Raw genomic sequence first — 23,621 nt, 5'->3', positions numbered from 1 at the left:
TAGCACGGTCAACCCTGCAAGGTTCCTAGCAGAAGTAATTGAGGAAGGAGATTATGCCCACGATTGTACGCAAATAACTGAAATGTACTCATGTACTAGAAAGATTGAAGAGAACGCACTAGAGGGAGGTGAGCTCCTGTTCATTGATGGGTCATCAACTATCGACCAAAGGGATGGTATAAGGAGGACTGGGGCAGCAGTGGTAAAAATGATGGAGGTAACGGTGTGTGTGGCAATGAAATGTGTACAACTACCACAGCATTATTCCGCTCAAGCAGCAGAATTAATTGCACTAATCTTGGAGTTGAAGGAAAGCTTTGACAAACGAGTGACCATATATTCCGACAGCGCATATGTTATGTCCACTGTCCACTCAGGGCTGTCAAAAGGGAGAAGAAGAGGGTTTAGGAGAGCTGATGGCACTCCAGTGCAACATGCCCTCCTATTGGCTGAACTAATTGGAGCAATAAATGACCCCCAAGAATTAGCTTTGGTCAAATGCACCGCACACACCAATGGTGAAGACCACATTTCAAAAGGGAATGCAGCAGCAGACGCACATGCGAAGAATGCTGCATATTTTGGTGAGATATGGAACCCCCCAGAGTCAAAGAGAGGGAGAGGGAAGGGAATGGCTAAGGAGATGTTGATAAGAGAAGGGTACACCCATCTCCCAGCCACACAGATAATTGAGCTACAAGCGGCTGCACCAATGGCAGAAAAAGAAATATGGGTAAAAAGAGGATGCACAATGTCACCAACTGACACACTATGGCGCCAGGGTGACACTGGAAAGATTGTAATACCACTGGCACTATTGAACACCGCCCTGAGCCAACTACACCACCCAGCCCACACAGGCAAGGAAGTAATTGCAGCACGAATTAGGGAAGACTGGTTCTGCCCCGAGTTAAATTCTCATGTGTCAAATTTTATCAGCAATTGTCTCACATGTCAACAGTTTACGGCCGGTCACACTCTGAAGGTGATAAGAGGTACTATACCCCGGCCAGAGGGACCCTTCCGACATCTCCATATTGACTATGTTGATATGATCAACGTATGTCAAGGAAATAGGTATATGATTGTAGTAGTATGCCCATTCTCGAGGTGGATTGAAGCAGGGCCCTGTTCACACCCAGATGCATTCAGAGCAGCTAAATTGCTAGTGAGGGAGGTCTTCCCCAGGTGGGGAGTGTGCGAGGTACTGCGGTCAGATAATGGCCCACATTTTGCAAACGAAATGTTCCAGCACATCACATCCTTACTGAACATCAAGCATAAATTTGCATGTGCATACCACCCACAGGCCAACGGTATATGTGAACACCTGAATGGCCTATTAAAGGAGGCAATTGCAAAAATACAGCAAACAACAAAGAAGAGTTGGTTGTATTGCCTTCCACTAGCCCTATTTGAGCTAAGGAATAGACCAGGTTCCGACCACCACCTCACCCCTCACGAGGTGATTACCGGACGTCAAATGCGCCTTCCCCTAACGCCAACATCAAGAGCATTTACCGACCACGAGAGTACTGCAAATGTCCTTGGTGATGAAATGTACCAATATGTGTCTTCTTTGATTACTAGTGTAGTGTTTGTGTCTCAACAGCTCGAGCGCACGCGGGGCGGGTCTAACAGCGATCAACAAGAAGACGCGGATAAAGAATTGGAAAAGGAAAGACTGTGCAAAGTTGCTAAAGGTGACCACGTACTACTTCGCAATTTCAACAGAAAGTGGAACAGCCCACGCTTCACTGGCCCCCATCTGGTAGAGGAGGTATCAACGAGAGCAGTAAAGCTACAGGACAAACGTGCCTGGAACCACCTACACGACGTAAAGATCTACAAACTCCAGACCTGCCCCAGCGCCACCGACAGGGCCACTGGAAGAACAATAACAGCGTCACCAACAGAGGAAGAGACTTCTACCACAACCAACGGCCTAAGTGTCCCCATACCCTGCCACCCCTCAGATTCCCCAGAGACAACTACTAGAAAAGAAAGGGGTGATCCCCATACCGCCCACCCCATGGTTACACGATTAAAGAGTAAAGAGACTTCCGCCAGTTGAGCCCCAAACGCTCTGCCCATTGACCCCCTACCCACTGTAGTAATAACTGAACTGAAGGACATTGTCTTGCACATATACACATGTAAACACCTGAATGTTCTCTTTTTTTTTCTCTCGCACATGCAGGTACAGCGTATTATTGTACTACTAAGAAAGTAGATAACTAACCAATTCACTGCCCAGGAGTAGATGGTACTCTCAGACGATAATTACCTGGAAGACTTGTCACACCATTTTTTATATGAAATAAAAAGGCCAACGTACCTGAAAAGAAGGAGGGTACGTGTCTACTACACAGCATTCCTCTTGGCCATAGAACATTCAATGCCCCACCTCCAATCATACTTGCCTGCCCTAAGAGATAGATCGCTTAGATTGGCGTGGGAACAGCTCTTCGCCTGGGCACTGAATGACTACTTTATAGGGAGAGCTTAAAAACGACAACTAACACTAATAACAAGCATATTAAGAATTTTCAGGCGGGCAACTGTAACGTCGCAAGAATAAGCTGCCGGACTGCAGCAAGGTAAGAGCAAAATGCCGGTGAAATTAGCATCTGTAATGAAACTGATAGGGATTTTAATGATCACCGGGTTCTTGGCTGCCTCTGTATGGCAGTACAGCTATGCTATCAATATTATTGCTGTACCCAAACCTAATACACCCCCACCCCCAGCTGCAACAGGTGTTACGTCAGGTGGTACTAGTAAAATCCCACACAAGGAAAATAGAGTTAAACGCAGCACATACTCAGATAATAAAGGTATTGACAACTACATACAAGATTCAGCACACATCTCAAACAACATATGGTACCAACACATGACCCACATAGGTAAGCAGACAACAGAAGACAGCTGCTACGTTTGCTCATTAATCCCATACGCCATGAGCGCTTCTCGAACATTTGTTACCAAGGAGATAGATGAAAAAATAGCACGATGTATAATATACCTGGCACTGTTCCAGACGAAAGGAAGATTTCAAGGGACAGTGGTGCAACTGGTGTGGAAAACACGAGATACATATCCATATGAAAACAACTTCCTCAAGACTTATTTGAGTTACCACAAGAGCAGTTTACATGCTGAAGGATTCAGATACATAACAAGTGGTCCTGAAAAAGGAGAAACAAAGAAAGTAACACTACAGTACCTACCATGTGATTGGTACGCCACTGAAGTCCCTGGTAAAAACGGATGTTGGGAAAGACCACTGGTGATAATAACAGGGAAGGTGTACATGAACAACAAATGGGACATAGGAGTGGTTGGCAGCAACATGGTAACAAGAGAAAATATTTCAACTATTGATGGACACAACCATAGATGTTGGATGACTTGGGTCAAGTACGTACCCATGCTCACGTGGATGGAGAAGGATGAAGACCCAATAACAATACTGCCGCTAACTGCGCCTAAGGTATGCTACCAACATAAAGGGGAGGTGGACGTAGGATACAACACCAACTGTGAAAGCGTGATGGAGTTACCTGAGGGGGGAGCAGGAACAGCAGTAGTAATGGACCATTACTGGGCCTGTTGAAAAAAGGCATACCACACACTGCCCCCTCTGAGGAATGGTATATGCACAATGGTGCACGTTAATGTACCATCACTAGTGGTACCCCAGAAACATGTCAATATGGCGAACTTCCCCAAAATGGATGAAGGGAACAAAAGGAAGAAGAGATCTGTACAACCTCAGAAGGGGCCAGAGAGCAAAACAGACGGCAATAATACTGTCCTGAATAGAAAGAAAAGACAAGGAGAACCTCTAACAGGATATTACCTATGGGGAAGGTCGGAAACAGCACTCACTTCAATTCCACCAGACCATAGACTATTCAGCAGAGCAGCAATGTTCTTCTCCTCGATAATACATCCAGGACTACAGGCTTACGCAAACGCAAAATGGCTCCAGATAACTCGATGGGAACTAATGATGACTATTAATTCTACGGTAAATGGATTCAACGCAATAAAAGAGGAACTGCGAGCTGTGAGGATGGTAGCACTTCAGAACAGATATGTACTGGACCTCCTCACAGCAATGGAAGGAGGAGTTTGCGTTAAGATAAGACAATCATGCTGCACATTCGTCCCTGCCAACAATGCTGACAATGGTACACTGACAGAAGCAGTTTTACAATTGGCCCAGATGCACTCAAAAATGATGGATGAAAGTAAAGGTGTGAAAAAGGATGAGAGCTGGTTTTCAATATTATGGTCATGGATGCCATCTTGGCTGTCAGATGGACTGAAGATTATAGTTGGATGTACTATTTTGGCTGGAGCTACACTGATCATAATAACATTTTGGAAGGCCCGGAAGGCACGCACCACAGACGAGATGATCGAAATGGTTGGTATGCACCTCTTGATGTCAACAGATGACGGCCAACACACAGGCACAATCATAAAAGAGAGAGAGAAGTTGCGCAACCAGATCATCACCAACCACCTGGACCCACCATCTGTGAAGCTCGAAAACCCAAGAAACCCAAGGAGCTACATAGGGAAATGGGTATACTGCACTCCTGGAGGAACATGTGCATATATGTATTGGTCATTTGAAGACCATGTTAACCACTATGGACATTTGGGAGGAATAACTAAAATATGGAGAGTAAGAGGAGATAAAGAAAAGGATAGGTTTGTGGTCAACAAGTCGACCAGAGGGGGGACTGAAGTGGGAGGATGGAAGAACAGGCTCCCGCCCTTCCCCTCTCGCGCTTGGCCTAGAGGATCACGGCTTAGACACCCGCCACGAGAGGAGTTTGCCTATCTACCAGACGACCAAATACCCTGGTACAGGAACATACGGATGTGCCCACCTACCTGCCCAGCAGCCCGCCCTGTCCATGCCGACACCTGCGGCATGTATCAACTCGACTAAACCTACACATCGTTAGCGATGCCATGACGACCTAGCCAACGGTCAGCACACCTGTGCAAACATGCACACCGGACACTCCCACACCAATCCACACGAAGAACATACTCAGTGCTATGACGTAGGCGACAGACATACCCACGGACGTGCATCTTTATTATTTTCCACATAGGCTCTCAAAATGCAGAAACGCAAGACGCATAATGAACTTATCTAAAAAGGCTTGCTCACGCTTCTTCTAAGAACCATGTACCATAATGAAGAATATAACGGAGACACGATACTGAGGATAGAGCAATATGATACCGTAACCTAAAGCGCTCTGCATCAAACGGTTCCACCTATGCACCAGGCCCAAGTAGGCCGCAAGCAAAAGCTTCCATGAACATTGAATGAGCAAGAGCTCGGTTGCTGACCCTGCAGAATGAGCCCGGCGAAAGCACACCGCCAAGGGCACGATGTTGCAATCTCGCACGCCGCAAGCCGACGCCAAGGTCGCACCTGCAAGATAAACCAGGCACACAGTGGGAAAAACAATATTAATTGTGCTGAATTTTGCCTCAAACACGCTCCCACCTCACGTGACAAAGCCAAACCTGACAGGATGCCAAGCCCAGGAGGAAGGAGACGCCTGAATCCCACATTTCAAGACACAGGCAGATACAATTAAAAGACTCATTGGACATCTGCAGCAGTGGGAGTAGTCGACCTCCCAACATATGAATAAATCCTCACATTGTTTACACCTACCCATAGTAAAACATTGTTGCAAATGACAGGTGCACCGCGAGCTGGGAACAGCGATAGTCTCAGACTGGGAGGCTCGCGAGCGGACCAATCAGAACATGGGGCTCTTATCACTAACGCCATTAACATTGACCAATCCTCAGAGGTCTTCATGTAACAATTTTCATGTATCAAATTGAAGGGACAGCCCAAGTATACCACCTGACTAACCCTCAACCACTAACACCGTTCTCTAGATGTATGCTATACTAACCCTATCACTCGAGTAACCAATCCAGAGTGGAAATAGGTTTTTGCCTAACTTTCTAAGGTGACGCAAGTAGCGCGTTATACTAAGGTAAAAAGGGCCTGCGAGCCCCACGATTGTGTGTGTGTCAGGACGGACTAATAATGTCTAATAATAATGTCTAATAAACAGCAGAGTCACTTTGCTTCTTGCGTGTGTCTCATACTCTATCTCTTTTGGGATATACGGGAGGAGTTGGGGCCTCCCTGCCCGGAGGTTTACGGACGGCCCGGCCGACCCCGGCAGAATTTCCCCCCGACAACATGTGCCGGCACACCGAAACCCATGTATCCATGGGAAATGTAGTCCTCAAGCCGTTTTAGCCCGCAAATACAGTCCTCGGGCCGTTTTACATCCCCTTTTCCTTACATTAGGCAATGCAGAGCTGAATTTGGTAAACACAAGTTCAATGGAGTGAGCAAGTGAAGGAGAGAGAGCTTGGGGTGAAATGTTGACCTGGATGAGGTCAATGGCAATGGAGTCAGACTTGAATTTACGTTAGATGAAGTGAATGAGAGCGTGGTCAAATGAGGAGATGCCATTTATGGGAACAGAGGAGTCCAGGAAGGAAGATAGGAATATGCAAACGAGAGAGTTACCTTAGGTGTGTGTTGGATGGGTCTTTAGGTTGAATAGTGAGTGGTCACACAGAGTGGAGTCAAGTTTGGGCTGTTAGGACTTAATCATATTGGGTGGATTTCACTCATTATGACGGTTTTAACATCAGCTCGGAGTTTTTGAAGTAAGTGATTAAGAACAGAGCAGAAGTTGAGTGTGTCCAGTGGTTGGTAGATGACAAGGATAGTAAGAGGGGAGGGACTGATAAGATGGATCAAGACACGTTTAAAAGAGGAGGGATACATGTGAGATAGAGGGCTTCGGGATAGGATGCATAATCTGAGCTCTACAGACTTGTGGGTTTTGCATTGTCAATTTTGTCAGGACAAGGAAGTCCTCCCTGAATTTGAGAGTCTGGGCATCACAATCTTTGAGACTAGAGTGGCCTTATATTGGCAGTCTTTCTACATAGAAAGATATCAGTGTCCCCAGTGTCCCCACCCCTCTAGATAGGTGAGCCCCCCACCCCCAAACTATGGGCGAAACCTCTTGTATTCATTGCAACTGTTCATATATTTATACCTACCGTAGTCAATCTTGTCAAGTGAATCCATGTCATATGTGACAATAGCAGCATTTTTTCATCGCGTGTCCATACAATAACATAGGAAAAACAAAATGTTAAATTTCAGTATGCAAACTTCTTTGCTTGAAAAACTTGCACTGCCTGAAGTTAGACCCCAAAGAATTCGGTTTTTTTAGATAAATAATGCTCGTAAGTTCAGTAGCACATGCAGTTTAATGAATTTAACTAACAAAACAAAGTGTTTTAATTTGAATTTCTGAATTCACTAGCTGATTTAAAAAAAGAAAACAGTACTCAGATGATGAAAGATATATGTTCATAACACATCAAAATGGCCCATTATTTTTGGTCTACCACACTACATAAAGGAAACTGCTTAATGTTCATCATTTTGATGTCCTGATAAAACATGCTTTTTTGGTTAAAGCCACATACATAATACAACGTCATCTCATATAGCACGTGACAACATAGTATTTTGGGATACGTCTGACCGCTATGCCATGTTGGGGTAAAGGGTTAACTCTATTTTCCCTTCATCCTCTTCTTTGCTGGGAGTGCATCATTATGGGGCTGACCTGAATATTAGAGCTGTGAAAAAGAACTACCCCGATGGAAGACAGATTACCACAAAGACTGTATTCTCCTGTCCAGCCCATCAGCTGAGCCGTGCTAGTTATCAGCTGAAACTGAACCTTCAATTGCATGTTTTCAGCGCTGCAGGCGGGAGGGCTTCTTGAGTTACAAAGCCGGGCCCCACATCAATTAACGTCTGTGTGCGCAGCAGCTGCATTCAGAGAGGTGAGGAGATTGGATCTTCACCTTTCACCTTGGGTCAGTTGACAAGGTTACCAGGGCACAATGCACTGTTATTAAAACTGGCTTGTTGATTTTAACTTCACTGGCCTCATGTGCAGCCTTAAACAGTCCAGCGATTACTCACACAAGTTATTAATACGTCACCCGCTTAAACAAACAAACACAGAAGCATGCAACATGGGAAGATTCCGCTATCGCTTACAGCTGGGGGAAAGGTTCCAGAAACTCAGCTGACAGGATGATTTAAAAATATAAAAGTACATTTCCACAATCGCAGTAATCTATACTATCGCGTTCAATAAATGTAAAAACGCGCAAACTATGTTCTTTATGACTGGTAGTATACAAGCATGGTTCAGAGCATTACGAGTTCAGTGTGTAAGACATCTTGTAACGATGAGTTACTTATCAGGAGCATATTTTATTTTGCGCACTTTTAGGACAACATTGACAGAGCCTTAAATGTGTCCACTCCCTGAGTGGATACTACATAAAGTTGCTCTCTGGCACTTTTAGTTTTGCTTTTAACATTTGAAAAATTCTAGGGCCTGTACTTTTTTTTGTATTCACATCTTTAGTAACCATATAATAACATACGCAAAGCAAGTCAAATGTAACAATGTATACCTCCGAATGCAGAGAAAGAATGCACGGCTGAATCTCTTATTCACAGATGCAATGTTCAATACTGACAGCTCTGCAATTGTCCTTTTTTAGGTAAAAAGAATGCATTATTTAAGAAATAAACCTCGAGCAGGGGGGGCATTACCGCTTCAGGCAATGCCCCTGAGTCCATAGGTGCCGGCCTGAGCGAAGTACTCCGGCCTGCAAGACCTGAGTACTATTAGTCTTTTTTCTTTAGTTGTGAGGTGACTTCTGCGTTCGCAAATGAAAAAAAGAAAAAAATGGACGCCAGATAATGAGGAGAAGGGACTACATGTAGTCCCTTCTCCATTTCCATGACAGCCATTGGAAAAAAAAAAAGAAAAAACAAAGAAAATAGCAGCTTTGAAAGGAGAGAAGGAACTACACGTAGTCCCTTCTCCTTTCCATGGGGCCATTCCCAGAGGGAACCTGGGGCTGCGTCGGTGAGCGGAGCCTTGTTGGCCAGGTAAGGACCCAGCGAAGGGCAATCAGATTGTGTGAAACAATCTGATTGTCCCTCGGGTACTTATATATTAATAATACCCGATCCGTTAACAACCCGGGGTCCGACTTAAAGGCCCAAGCGTAGCATGCACATATCTGAGCATATGTGAACATATCCTTTAAAAATCTGTCCACAAAAAGGGAACCCAGCGCTCAGGTACATGACTCATTAGTGGTAATTTCCACCAACTTCGTGTCTAGGCATATTAGAAGAGCCTTCCTCTGCTCCATTGAGATGTTCAGGTTTGCATTGTCTAGCAGGCAGACGCTACTCTGGAGCCAACTCTTTATGGTAGGAATGTCCAGCAATGTATTGTTTATGGCATTATCCTCTACCAATTGAAATGTCTGGATCAGCAAGCAGCTCAAGAGCACCCAGGGATCTGTCCTGATCTAAATTTCCACCAACTTCTTGTAAGTGTTGCCCTTCATTGACAGAAAAGCAATTTTGGATCGATCCAGACCACTTGTGTGAGCCACTTTATCCAGGAGCACCAGCTTTGAACATCGGAAACATTGCGTGTTCCATTCTACCTTTTCCCAGGGTTTCCTGATACACTGTCTGAGGAAAACAGCTGCAGACTCTGAGGGTCACCACTTTGCTGATCTCTGGTGTTGAATATTAGAGGAATCAAAGAATAGTTCAGAAATGTATTTGGAATTGAGGTTTCACGCCCTCTGCCTCTTTAAATCTGGTAAGCTTATCGTTGACATAGAAATAACAAAACAAATCAGGGTATACAATTAAAAACTTCGGTAGTCAGAGTTGATGGTCCCAAAAAGGTTATTTTTTGTATCATGTATGTGACACAATGTGTGTGTTAGTGTTTATGAGGTGAAAAGCAAGTGAGATAATGGAGGAACATCCATAACGTTTCGTATTTCGTGTGGAAGCATTTGACCAAATAAACATTTGCAGAATATTATCTGCAGCATTGTTTCAGCCCTAAACCATGTACTAGACCCAGAGATTAAATCCGGATGGTAGCCACTGAAGATAAATCTTTGGCAATAAAATGTACTGGCATTCAAGAAATCAGACATGAAAACGTTTTCCGAGTGCGGCATCCAGTGGCTGGAAGTGAGATGGCATGTGTGTGCCAATCTAACCTCTGAAACAGGGGTCACAGTGCCCCTTGGCCGAGAAAGACTCCCTCCCGCCCCGAGAGCTAAGCTAGCAGCCAGAGACGTTTTTCCAAAGTAACATTGAGGATCTCACGGTGGAATTGGATTTGAGAGCGGGTAAACATGGAACTCTGCCCGTGTTCCTGAGATGCCAGGTGACCTGTAAATACTTTTTGTAAAGCTGCAAAGATGTGCGTCCTTTCTGCACTGTAGGACGTAGAACTGTCCGCCTAACAGATAATAAATACATTTTGTGCAATGCGTGCTTTGTGTTTCATCTGAATTTGTGTATAACTTTTCACTGACATTGTAATCTTAGTTTCATTTAATTTGTACAATTTCTTCTCTTGTATCTGTTGAATGTGTGTGTGGCTTTCTGCTTTGTAATGCTCGTGAAAATTGCTTTGACACTGAAACGTGAAGGAAAATGATGATTTGCAGAAATACATTTAGATGTTATTTTGGATGAATTTGAAAGAAAATGCAACTTTTCTCATTTCTTTTTATTTTGACATATTATTTCTCGTACTTAATTTACAGCAGCAAGGTTCTTCCAACAAATAAGGGAGGAGCCACATATCACCAAAATATCTTGAAATTAATCACAATTAAGTATGAAATATAGATGCATGATACAGAGACTCGTGTCTTTAGATGACAATAGAGCAATAAACATCATCATTGTAAGGGAACCTGAGAGCACACCAATGCAGAAGTCCTAAAGTCCACCTGATGGAAACGTTGATCAAATCTCTCAGGAACAACTCATGTTTCAGGAACAACAGTTTCTCGCTCAAAAGTGTAAATACTGTCTAGAACATATTCCTTTAGGAAGCAGGCAAAGGAGGGCACAGAGTCCTAGAAACACAAGTGACAATGACATTATTTCAGCTAAACGGCCAAAAATGTCTCAAAAGCTAACAGTTAATGCTACCCCACAAAAACAAAAAACATTGAAGAGCAGCCTCCCGAATTGGAATACAAATGAACTACCGAGTTAAGATGAATATGAATAGTTGTTTATCCAGTCTCCAACAATGGATTTCCTATCAGAACATTCATAAGGTGTGGATTCCATAGCCCACCATCAGTGGAATGGGAGCAGTAACTGAACAACTATGTGGACATATTGATCTCCTTGTGTTCACATTTGAACTCTTAAATGTGCAATGTATTAAATATGCTTAAGAAAATAACGTGGAAACGCCATTACACAATGGATGTAAAACTCCTATACACTTGTTTGGACAAGCAATTAGCTAAACAGTATAGTACTTTCTAAAGACCAAATCATCATCTGCACATCAATGAAACTGTCATGTTCCAAAGAGGCTTCTCCTTACTCAACAGAACAAGGTTTTCTTTTCGAAAGAAGTAATGTAACAACAATGTCATCTACATATACGCCTTTTCTCCAACCTATTCATGGAATTCTATGAGACAACACTTGCCTGGAAAAAACCTGAAATTAGAACCGATCCAGCACATCCTTTTCTGGCTTTGATAAATTATCAACAGTTTTGGTATGACATCTATTCAAAGAGGTGGATAAAATCCCAAGGTCATCAGTTGCAACACCTAATATCAAAAAACGGAAATAGAAAGAAACAATGAAAAGATATTTCAAACAATACAAAAAAAGCAGACATTTACTAAAACATTATTCATTGGAAAACTGACTTAACGTATAATGGAATGTTTTCTTAAAAGGTCCAACATCTAAGCATCTTTTGTGATATGACGCCTTTGATTGGTTTATAAACAACTCTTGAAAAGCAATTCTGGGTAAATATTCTCCTAAACACGAGTGACAATTAAACGATATACAGGCAAACATCACAAGAAATACATAAAAAGAGGTTGTGCAATTACAATAAAAATCTAATAAAAATCAAAAGAAAAAACATTATGAAATATTTCTAGACATGCGACAATGTTAACAAATGTGTCCATTTCTAATCTTCTGCATTAATTGGACATAACTAGTGCTGCATTAGAAAATACAAAATGCAGTCCCCAAAGGTCCCCATATGGGGGGTGGTTCTGAAGGGGGTCTACAGTCTACTACTTTTGCTATAAACTTTTACCTAGCTGGATGTTTTAGCTGGGACAATTGCACTATCAATTCTTTGTCCTTTGAGAGTTTTGTGTGATAGATAGTACATGGTGGATTATGGGTATTGTGGCTATTTTGAGCTTGATGTTACTCTTCTGGGTGGGACAAGCCTATAGCCTGTCTTTTGATTTGGCCAGGCAGATAATTATAGCTGTGCAAATGGAAAGAATCAAGAGGCCTCTCCACAGGTGATAACCATATGGGCAAAGAAGCCCCAAGGCAAGTTAAAAGTGAGCAAGTGATCTTAGATAGAAGATGAGGAAGTTTGTTTTGGAGCATAAGGTCCCCAAACCAACAATCATGCATAAGAGTCCCTTAGCCCTTTGCTTAATAGGACTAACCAATGTAATGCCCCCTGACTGATTGATGAATCCGGACAGCAGCTAACATTGAGGCTCTCAGATATTGGTGATGAGGTCCCCGTCCCTGGGATATTTGGGCTGTAACTATACCCGCAAAGGGTAAACTCTCAAGATGCTTTGAGAACTGGGTGTGTGTGTGCTTAACAATTACATATTATAAATACTGTTACTGAACTTCTCTTGTAGTACCTTGATAAATCCACTTTCAGAATTGTTTTACTACTTCACAATTGATCTGTTAGAGGCTAGCAATAAGGCCAGTATTGATACTAAAGCCTACCACTGCCTTCCTCAAGCCTCCACTCCTGGAGCTGCTTATGAGACCCAAATCACTAAAACTGAGGGCTATCTGTTTGAGTCGGCAAATATCCCCTGTGCAAGTCAACTGTGACCAACTGTGACAGAGAGGGACTACAGTCTCCAGTAGGATTGGCAGGAGAACCCTGAAAAACCCAAGGCCAGCTACTCCACTGGTGCTGCTTGTGTGCGGAGCATTTCCACTAGCTAAATGAATGGAAGAGACTACTCACTCCCTGATGAATATATGTTGCCTACTGGATACACATACAAAGGAGGGCGCTACAGCAAGTTGTCAGATTTTGGTGCATTCGTGTAACTATCCCAAAAGGGAGTGGTATTTCTCTTCAACCCAATAGTTATTTTATTCTCCTCTCCTCTGCCTCTGGGTATGCTGACAGGGCAGTGCTCACAGAAACTTGCAGGGGGTGCAATTGGGGCTGGATAAAGGCCCCAAGTTCTATCAGAGTAGGAAGATCATTATTTGGATATATGTGGGAGGGGAGGTTTGGATGACGTTGATTGACATTTAGGTCCTTCTACAGTTCCCTTCAAAGAGGATGTATCCATGGAGGACGTTGTGCGTGTATTTTCCGCCCCCCACCAACATTTACATTGCAGTTTGGCGTAGAGAAGACTGTAAAGGTCCAGTTGGGGATTTATTGTCTAGTGGTACCAACATGTTGCAGACACTCCACATGTCCTGTATGAAGGGTATTGACACCTCTGTTGCTATAGTCAGGAGAAATATTGTAGGAGCAGCTCAGCACCTTGGCGACATGGACTGGCAGACCTATGTTAGGAAGTGAGCATGGGTGAAAACATTCAGCCATACCCTGGATCACCTGAATTTTCACGGTATTCTGTTTTGCCAATTAATGCTGATGAAGTGTTGCTGAAAGCATTGGATTGAAGAGGTCAGACATTTGTCTGCCAGGACATGTTCAAAGTAAAGTATAAAGCTATATATGTCAAAAGTTAAGAAATCTTTCCTACCATGGATGCTCAAAGACAGAAAAGTGTCTAAATGTCAACTATTTGTTTGCAGCTGACAAAAAAAAAATAATCTGCAAAATAAACTGTGCAAAATGCATACAATATCATCAAAATAGAAATGCTCAGACGATGCATATTTAAAAATTTCGATTACTTTGAGAAGAACACTGGTCACCTTATTTACAATGGTTACTACAATTTCGGGGAGTTGTGCCGCAGCACACATTATGTTCCGATGAACCCTCTTGCTAATCTCCATGTAAATTGGTTGCTGCACCCATAGGCTTATTACTGTAACTATGTGTTATGTTATTTTCCCATGTACAGAGCTCATAACATTGTAATTCTACCTGACTGATCAAGGCTATGTCTACTGCATGTACCCTTTATGATAGTGTTTTATGGGGGCGTGCAAAGGTAGATAGCCGACAAGTAAGTGAAAGTTCCTTCCCCGACTATGTGTTAATAATCCTTTCCTGCTCTGTCACTATAATGATGCATAAGGAGTAACGACTAGCAAGGTTTAGCAAAGATGTTGCTTTAAGACCCATTTTATTTTGGGCTAGCTTTTGGGTAGTAGAGGGCATAGAGTTTGAAAGGTCCAACTATGGAAGGTTCTATGGCAGAGGGGTGCTTCAACCATGCCTAGATTCAACTTTATTGCAAGTCTGTTAGGTTTTCCTCCTGCTCCGTTATTGTTTATTGTAACCAATAACCTCTATTATTGGATTGGATCTGAAAAGCATCAGGTTATTGTAAGTGATTTCAATCCGGCACATACCCAAGTCAAAGCCCAGCATGTAGTGCACAACTGAACCCTTATTTATTTTTGTCTATAAGTTCAATATTCTGAACGATATACCACTCATATCACACCCTTCTCATGAGATCCCCCTGGTCACACTGAACCAGGAATCAGGCTACTTTGCAAAGGTTAATATTTATTTATGTATTTAAAATTTAATCACAGTATATTTTAATAGATAAACGGGGTGACAGAACACTGAATAATCGCAGAAAACTTTTCCGTGCACGATATTCACGATAACGGGAGAATCACACTGTTTTGAAATGCAGTTTTGGGTTCTATGGATAGCTATGGATGTTAGGTACAAGTAGGAGTTGAATCGTTTATCACAAAAACTGAGGGAGTTATATAGGTTTTAGTAAAGGTTGTTTTTGCAAGATAGGTGCAAATATGGAAAACAGAAATGCACTTTTGAAAATGACAAATGGGTTTGCTTACACTAGAGGATGACTATGAAAAAGCAAATACCACACAGGGATCTTACAGTCACTTGATCAGGGTGACCCGCCTGCTAAGGAAACTCGACTTTTTCAGATGAGAAGAGGGTCAGCGCAAAGATGAATCTAACAATACTGGTTCCATAGGAAAGATAGGATGGGTTTGAGATAGGGATAAGACAATGCAAAAATACTCCTAACAATACTGGTTCTGAATGAAAGATAGGATGAGTTTGAGATAGGGATAAGGCAAAGTACATATACTATGGGCCACAGTTCTTCCTATTAATACTCACAGGATAAGTTTTTAAATTGGACTGTCAGTTCTGTTCATGGATTGGGTCTGGTCTAAGACAGCGCATCAGGCACGGTACCGGATCAGCTATGCCGGTCGCTGGATTTGCACAGGATCTGCCCTCCTAGTCTGTGGGTATTTGAATCAGCTGGATGAAGAGTTCCTCAGGCAAGCCAGAGAATTTCAGGATACTGGTTCAAAAGGCCTTCTCACACCACCCAGCGCTTTAGTGGGTAGAGAGAATAAATGTGAGGATTTGGGCCTTGCTCGAAATCAATGGTTCTCTATTGATGGCAAGAGATTTTGGCATCTTCGTCTGGAAGAATGTTAAAGCTGGATGTAGAATGCTGGATCAGAGTGCTTCGCCAGAATCAGGAAAGTGGCTGGATCAGTGAGTCCCTATGTGTTGTCAGCTGTCTCTATTTATGCTATAGAATGGCTTCACCAAGGGGGTGTGTGGGCCGGCTTAGCTAAGCTTGCCCCTGTGAGCTGGGATAGGACCACACTTCATCTTTGCCTTGCAATTTGAGTGATTGGATCAAATCCGGATGATGTCACATTTTATGATTTGCTTTACAGTCCTCAGAGACCTCCCTTTAGCCACTGGTCTCAAAATCAGATTTGATCCTAAATGTACATTTCTACATTGGTCACCTTTATACAAATCACACACAAAGATGCCATATTTTATGTAGCAGCTATTCCTCAAAACCCTTCAGCGGTGGGACCTTGTCTCAACTTTCTACAGAATTTTGCACTTTTCGCTATGAACACAATGTCCAAATTTTATGCAAATTTCCACAAATGTGCATGTTTAACATAGAGATATGCGTGTAGATTTTCATAATTCTAACAGTAATACATTTTGCATAAAACCACATATATTGCCATTCCTGTCCAGCACATGTCACACAGTTCTACTGCCTAATCACACGTGCAGCCAGAAATTAAATTAACAACTCTGTCCTTTTTATATTTCTCACCATTTTGAATAGCAAGTTATGAGTCTTTTAAACATTTGTTCTTTGTTCATGTTTAGCAACAGATGGTCCGCCCCTTTTTGTCTCCCTGCAGTCCAGGGCATCCCCCTCCTTGCTTGTTCCGTCCAAAGGCCATTTACAACCCCCTTCACACTTCCAGTTTCCTGGGCTGCAGCTTTGTCATTGTTCCTTCACTTTCTCTAGACAAGATTCTGTTCTAACCCACAATTAACATCTCCCAGTGAGTTTCTGCTGAGAGGAAGCCCTTCTTCTGGGAGAAAAACCTGCTTTTCCAATTCTTGCAGCTTCAGCCAGGCTAATTAACTTCTTAAATCCAGCAAAACCCAAGTTTGTTACATCAAATATAAATACATTTCTTTCTTGGCCTTAAAATCTGTGGGAAAAAAACACAACTAAAATCTGTATTCCATTTTGGCAACAATCCTTTTTATGTTTGCTAATCCAGCAGACTTTTTATTTTTAGGTCCCTTTAAAGTTTCCTCAGTACTCCTCTGACAGCTGTCATTCAGGTAGCCCCGGGTACCGACCCAGATTTTGGCATAGAGGCTGTCAGTTTTCAGACTTTGTATGTTTCACAATGCTTCATTTGATACATGAATTTTAGCACCAGGCAAGATGTTGAATGTGGAGAAGTGTTGTGTATCAGCATTTAGGAGTTTTTACCAACAAATTATATGTCATGTGTAGGCATATTTTGGGGTTTCCCTTGCAGAGTGCTGCTTTTCTCTCTGCACTCTGTTTGCTGGTCATGGAGTCCACTGGCACATTTCTGCAGGGTGTGCTCTATTCCACCGCACATGTACCATGGGTGGCAGGTTGTGCATCCCTCTTTTTGTGTGGTGAAGCACATGTTTTTTGTAGGTTTTTGGCGCGCACAAGGGTTTTGCCACCATTGTTGCTGTTTCTTTCACCATAACTGGCAGGGTGATGGCGCATAGCATAGCGGAGTGGGTCAATACATCCCACATTATCCCATTAGCATGTCATGTGTGAGTCTAATCGGTCCAATCTTAGGCAATGCTAGGCTTGTATTCTGGTCTGAAGTGTTTTGAGCAACAGAAGAGATATCAGGATGATATTCGGATCCCTGAGCCGCGCACGCTTTATTTTAAATTCAAACTGGTATTCTGCCACTGAATCGGATATCGGGAAAGTGGACCTGGCACCACTCCTATGAGTGCTTGTGCTGTTGTGGTTTGGGCCAGGAACATGAAGCTCACTTTCCTTTCCTCTGTAACCATAGGCTAGTATCACTCATGCGTATGAAGCTCTGTTTAGCTGGAAAGTATGGAGGTGATTGAAAGATGTAATATATGACAATGGGCCTCATTACGACCCAGGTGGTAAGGGGTTTACAGCAGCGTAAACAGCGCTGACCCTTACCGCCTGATTCCGAGGTCCCTTAGCGCCATGGTGGATTTAACACCTGCTTTTAGCAGGTGTGAAAATCCATGGCGCTAAGGGACCTTGTTGTTAATTACGCCACCGTAATTTACGGTGGCGTAATTAATGCCTTCCCCACTCCCATTATGCCCTATGGGGCAAAAATGGGAATGGGGAAGGGTAAATGGGGATTGGGGACTTACCGCCCCGCCAACCTCGGAATGGGGCGGTAAGTCCGCCAACCACCATGGCGTAAACGTAGTTTACGCCATGGTGGTAAAGGTACGACCCAGGCGGTAACTTACCGCCTGGGTCGTAATGAGGCCCAATGTCTACCATCCAGAGTAGCACAACTGACAGTTGCATGTTATCTATGGCCCCCTTCCTGCTGTGTTCTACCCTTGTTAAATAAAATGTTGCTTTGACAATGCAAACTGTTTTATTTTCACATGGGAGCCATTTTGACCTCCTTTCAGCCAATACCATTGTTCAACTGGTATTGACTGCGACAAACAACAGAAAGCATTTCTCTGAATTCAGGAAACATCAGTGCAATTTCCCAGCAAGATTATTTTCACAAAGACACACCAACCTAATTTAGGACAGCAAGGCAAAAGCTAAAATATGGAAAAATGCATTCACGTTTGCAAAGAAAAACTGTTCATTTTTAACCCTGAAGGAAGCTCATGCTAAAATAATTCCAGTTATTCAAAGTTTACAATTAATATGCTTACCTTATAAAGGCAACTTAGTTATTTAAATTTACAAAATGAAACCACATTTACGAAAACCTTTTGTGCACCTTAGTATGTGTTAAAGTACATTTTTTTGTTTACTTCCCACCAGAACTCCAACACTTTATTTTCTGCTAGCACTTTATCCTAATTTAGCCTTTCAGACCTTGGGAGGGATCATTGTCACATAGCATAATTACCCTTTCTGACATGGGCAATTATCTTGAAATAATGACCCATCCTTCAGTCAACGATGTTATGATAATTTAAGTGTTTTTTGTAAAATTTTTAAATGTATGTTTTTTAGCAATTGTAAACGGTGAAAGACTGATTACATCTCACATCAATTTGTTGATGATTATCCTTACGTGGTGTGTAGGTATTTCCAGGTGGCCGTCTGGCAAGGAGAGGGCTTGTTGATCCGATGTTTTGGGAGTGGGAGCTCTGGGTGCTAAGTTTGCCTTGTTGGAATAAGGGGTGGTATATAGTTCTCTTTGAATGATGTGAAGAAGCAAGAGTTGGCCACTCCTTTAGTGGTTTGAGGTCCTCCCCATCCAATCCAGCCCGTGATTTAAACCTATTAGTCGAATCAGCCTTTAGATTTCTTAATCCCTGAGGGACTTTAGATGAAATGGACCGTAAATTTCCGTTCAGATTTTTTCTTTTTTCTGATAATGTCAAAAATTTAGGAACACTTTGCGGGTCAAGTGCTGATATTCCATTGGTTAGGGCCGAAGCTTTATTGTTTATGTTCCTCCTTTTTTCAGATACAGTCAAAAATTCTGGTGAGCTTGGCGGGCCCGAAGTTGCCATTCCCCTACTCGGGGCTATGGCTTCGTCGTCTTCCTCCGTGGTCTGTAACTGAGAAAGATTGATCAAATCTGTGAGGGTCTCTGATGTTTCACTGGTCTGTCTGTGTTAAGACATACTAGTATCATTGTCCTCACAAAGAGTTCCGAGTGGAAGCAGATGGTTGATAACCAAAGGTTTTTCGGTCCCTCGATTAGCCAGACAAACTTCGTTAGGTACTCCAGAGGTTTGGTCCTTTGGTCCTAGGCCAAGAGTCGACTTTGCATCAGGTAGATGGCGGACGTCGTTAGGCTCTTGGTTACCGGGCTTCACTTTTCTTTTCTCAAAGATCCGAAAATCTTTGTTTCTATGCTCTTCTTGACAATTTGTGAGTGGCACATTCCCGGGTTGCTGCCCTGGAGGTGAGTGCTGTAAATGATCAGACTGTTTCAGGACTACACAACCATTGTTAGGTCCACTTAGGGGAAGATCAACAGGAATGGGCCTCTTCTCTCCTACGCTATTTGTTTTTTCCCGACCTTTGGATTGAGGGGGGATCGAAAGAACCGTTGTACGTGTTAAGACTTCATGCACGTCTCTTGTAAGGTCGATTTGCGAAGGGGTGGTTATCTTTGGAGCTGCCACAATGATGACTGCAGGTTGAGCTAGTTGGGTTCCATGTGTCATTTGACAGCCCACGTCTAGCAAGATCGCCTTAGTTTTTTTAAGCAAGTGGGATGGTTTATCTAAGGCTGTGACAAAACCTTCCAGGAATATTAATTTGGTATGCATCATGGCGATCAAAGACGTGTGGTCTCTCAGAGTGTCATTTATTCCTTCGTATAACTTTGTGTAGGGTGCAAGGGCGATGTTAATGGAAGACATGAGGGTCCTCAGGTCCGGTTTCTTAGGAGTAGTGTGAGACTTCTGGTCCAAAATACTCTCCCGACTTTTCTCAGACCGACAGGGAGAGATAGGAGTTGGCTCACTTCTTTCCAAGTTAGATGGTGCACGGGGCGGAAATGGGCCAAAGCTACTCCTCCTCTTTGAAGTGGGTGTGGTTATTATCACAGGACCCAATGCTAAGATATTAGAAAGGTCTGTCGCCCTTTCCCGGACTGAAAGACCATTATCCTTATGCCCGCTTGTTATAGAAAAGGACAAAATGCCAGGACTCCTGGCCGGAGCACTTGAAGCTGCACTCTCAGATAAAATCTGATGTGCATGTGGGAGCATCAGGTCTCTTTGATCTGGTGGTTTGGATGAGGACGGACAACTAGTGACTATTTGTTTCCTATACATTTGCTTTTTATTTAGAATCAGTGGACCCACGACTGTCTTATCTGGATGTGGAACAAAGGTTTTCTCCTTGATGGCTGCTAAGTCAGAGGCTTCCAAATCTGCTGATGATGATACTTTTAAAGACAGGTGGTCCACGTCGTTCATGACGGATGAGGCACCCTCTGCATCTGAGAGGTCATGGGCAGAGGTGCCTGTTTTTGCGATGCTCGTTAATCTTTGTTTAAGGAAAAACGTTTTTAGGTTAGCTGATAGTAGTGGCTGATGGCCTTTAATTTTCCTGTAGATGTGCTTTGGTGATTTTTTGGCGATTATTTTGCTGTTGATCATGGGGTTCTTGTTCAAGTCTTTACTAATAGATGTGCCATCTACATCAGGTAGGACCGGAGGTTGCTGTTTATTTACAGTCATAGGCCTGCACCCCTGCAATAATTTGAGACGGCAGGTTTTCAGGATCCTTTTTGTCTTTCTTTTTGTTAAAGGGCCACAAGGTCTATTAATAGGAGCAGCGTCACCGCGATTTACGGCTTTTGCTATGCTGCTGACACGCCTGTTTGGCCGGTCCACCTCTCGAGGGATAGGATAGCCAGAGGGCGGTGGGTGGAGCACTCCCTCTCCCCCCAGCACTCCCGGGTCGGCCTTCCTCTTTACCTTTTCTGCTCCAGGGGTCACCTCAGGCGACTCCACACCGCCTTTCAGCGTGGCGTGGCCCCCACCCACCTCTGGAAACTCTGGAGCCGGCCTGGCGGGCAAAAGATCATGGCAAGTCTCGTCCACAGGGACCACATCCCCATCATCCCCAAACGATAAGCAGGCCTGGTTCTGCAATGGCCGATTGTCTGAGGATGTGTATGAATTTGGGCAGTTATAATATTGAACGGCACACTAGTGGTTCGACAGTTTGAAACAGGCTGGGGCTGCAGCAGCTCTGTGTTAGTGCCAGAAGGTGTGCAAATGTTAAGATCCGGTATGATAATAAGTGCAGGAACCGGAGCAGATGCATCAGGCGCATTGGGGGCTGCTGTGTTTTCAGTGCTCGGATCCTTGAGCGCCTGTGACAGGGGGCCCCTGCAGTGTCTCTGCTCCCATAGAGCCGGTGGTGAAGGTGCTGAAATCAGACCACTAAGCGTGGGGGAGAGGGGAGGTTCGGGAGACAATGATGGCTGAAGGGGAGACTTCACCGGTCTTACCTCTTCTTCTCGCCGGCGAGTACTCCGTAGCAAACGTCCTTCTTTCAGCATTCCGAGCCCAAGCCCAATGTCGAATACAAACAGGGATGGGTGAAGGCAAAATCACTGTTGTTGTCATTCCTCTGTGTTCCTCAGTGACTCTGTTACATTGCTGGTTTCTCCCTGTGCCGGACTTCCTCCAAAGCAAGAGAGCAGCTCCGCCTTCCCCGCCAAGCCACCAAACAGCAAACAGCACAATAACTCGCCCTCTCACCGAGGGCCTACGCCGCAAGGGCGTTGAGGCGGCCTTTTTAAATGTCAGATGATTCAGCTGGTACAGCTGACATTAAAGGCATACGCACCTCCGGGTGGAAATGGAAATATAAAACAGTTCTTTCCTTATTCTTTCTTCCTTCCTTATGGATGAGCAAAGCAAATAGGGGTCTCTGTCGGGTAGCAGGGCTGCAGAGAACAATGAGCAGCAAACTGCAGTCACTCGCCCTTTCACCGAGGGCTTATGCCGCAAGGGCGTTGAGGCGGCCTTTTTAAAGGTCATCTCATTCAGCTGGTACAGCTGACATTAAAGGCACACACACCTCCGGGTGGAAATGGAAATGGAAAACAGTTCTTTCCTTGTTCTTTCTTCCTTCCTTATGGGTGAACGAAGCAAACAGGGGTCTCTGTCGGATAGCAGGGCTGCAGAGAACAATGAGCAGCAAACAGCATAGTCACTCGCACTTTCACCGAGGGCTTACCCCTCATGATAGGATGCGTTTTATTTATTTTTAGGACTCTGTCAAAGTCACCATCAGTTCAGGTAAGTGTTAGGATTGGGTGCCATAAGGTTAAGATCAGGGAGTACAGGAGATTAATTTCAAGAAGCTGATATATAAATGTACCAAATTCGTGGGGAACTCCTGCCTTTGCCTGTTCCACCGACTTGGATGTCAAACTGCCCCATCCACAATAACTTAACATATGTCTTGCACCTTGCTTCCATGTATTCGGTTTCCCCCTGGCATCACAATTCCACTACTTTTGTTGTACTCTTCTACCACTGCCTCTAATTAATATCCAATACTGAATGATGCCGTTTACCCCAGTTGATGTGGGTCCCCATTGTTTCAAGACTTTCAAAGCCTCAGCTGACATTTAATGCCCACATTTGGTAGATGGCAGTCTTACTGTGGCATTCTGGTTTAAAGATCCTCTGCTGTTTTCATTACTATGGTTTCTTTGCTGCTTCTGGTGAGTGTTTGCAGTCATCCCTCCTGCATACAGGCCTACTGTGTTTGTCTTCATTCTCTTCTCATTGGTCTTTTGAGTTTCCCACAAGCGTCCCTCCTGTGCCCTGGTGAAAGACCAAAGGAATATCGAGGCTTAGTACCACAAAATGAAATACACCAATCATGGGTCGAAAAAATACAAGTATCTTTTATTTCTGTACAGTTATAAAGCAAACAGATAGCTATCTGGCTCCCAACACCTCGCAGTGTGTACCAGCAGGCACAATGAGGGCTGAGAGTGCTGGACATTTTAACGCGGTCCTTTTTATACAGTTTCAAAACATTGTCCAGCCCCTCTGGAGGCTAATAAGTTACATGCTAGAGTTTGTGCCCAGTTCACATGTCAAATATTACAATATTGTACAAGGGATTAAACAAGTTTGCATGTCCATGAAGTTATAATGATGCAG

At 43.6% G+C, this 23,621-nt stretch overlaps 1 long non-coding RNA gene across 1 annotated transcript in view; it reads right to left on the bottom strand.

Moving 5' to 3' along the window:
- Window positions 1-10,747: 10,747 nt before the first annotated feature.
- The window catches only part of LOC138467124 (uncharacterized), a 300,570-nt gene continuing 287,696 nt past the window's right edge, over window positions 10,748-23,621 (bottom strand). Inside the window, exons 3-4 of the long non-coding RNA XR_011268055.1 lie at window positions 11,691-11,817; window positions 10,748-11,097 (exon numbers count right to left, since the gene is read on the bottom strand). This is a non-coding gene — a long non-coding RNA (uncharacterized lncRNA). The remainder of the gene's footprint in view (window positions 11,098-11,690; window positions 11,818-23,621) is intronic.

This window comes from Ambystoma mexicanum, chromosome 4q (assembly GCF_040938575.1).
Source record: "Ambystoma mexicanum isolate Mex_15411 chromosome 4q, UKY_AmexF1_1, whole genome shotgun sequence".
NCBI lineage: Eukaryota > Metazoa > Chordata > Amphibia > Caudata > Ambystomatidae > Ambystoma > Ambystoma mexicanum.
The sequence above is the reverse complement of the archived record's forward strand: the minus strand, read 5'-3'. Positions and strand labels throughout refer to the sequence as shown.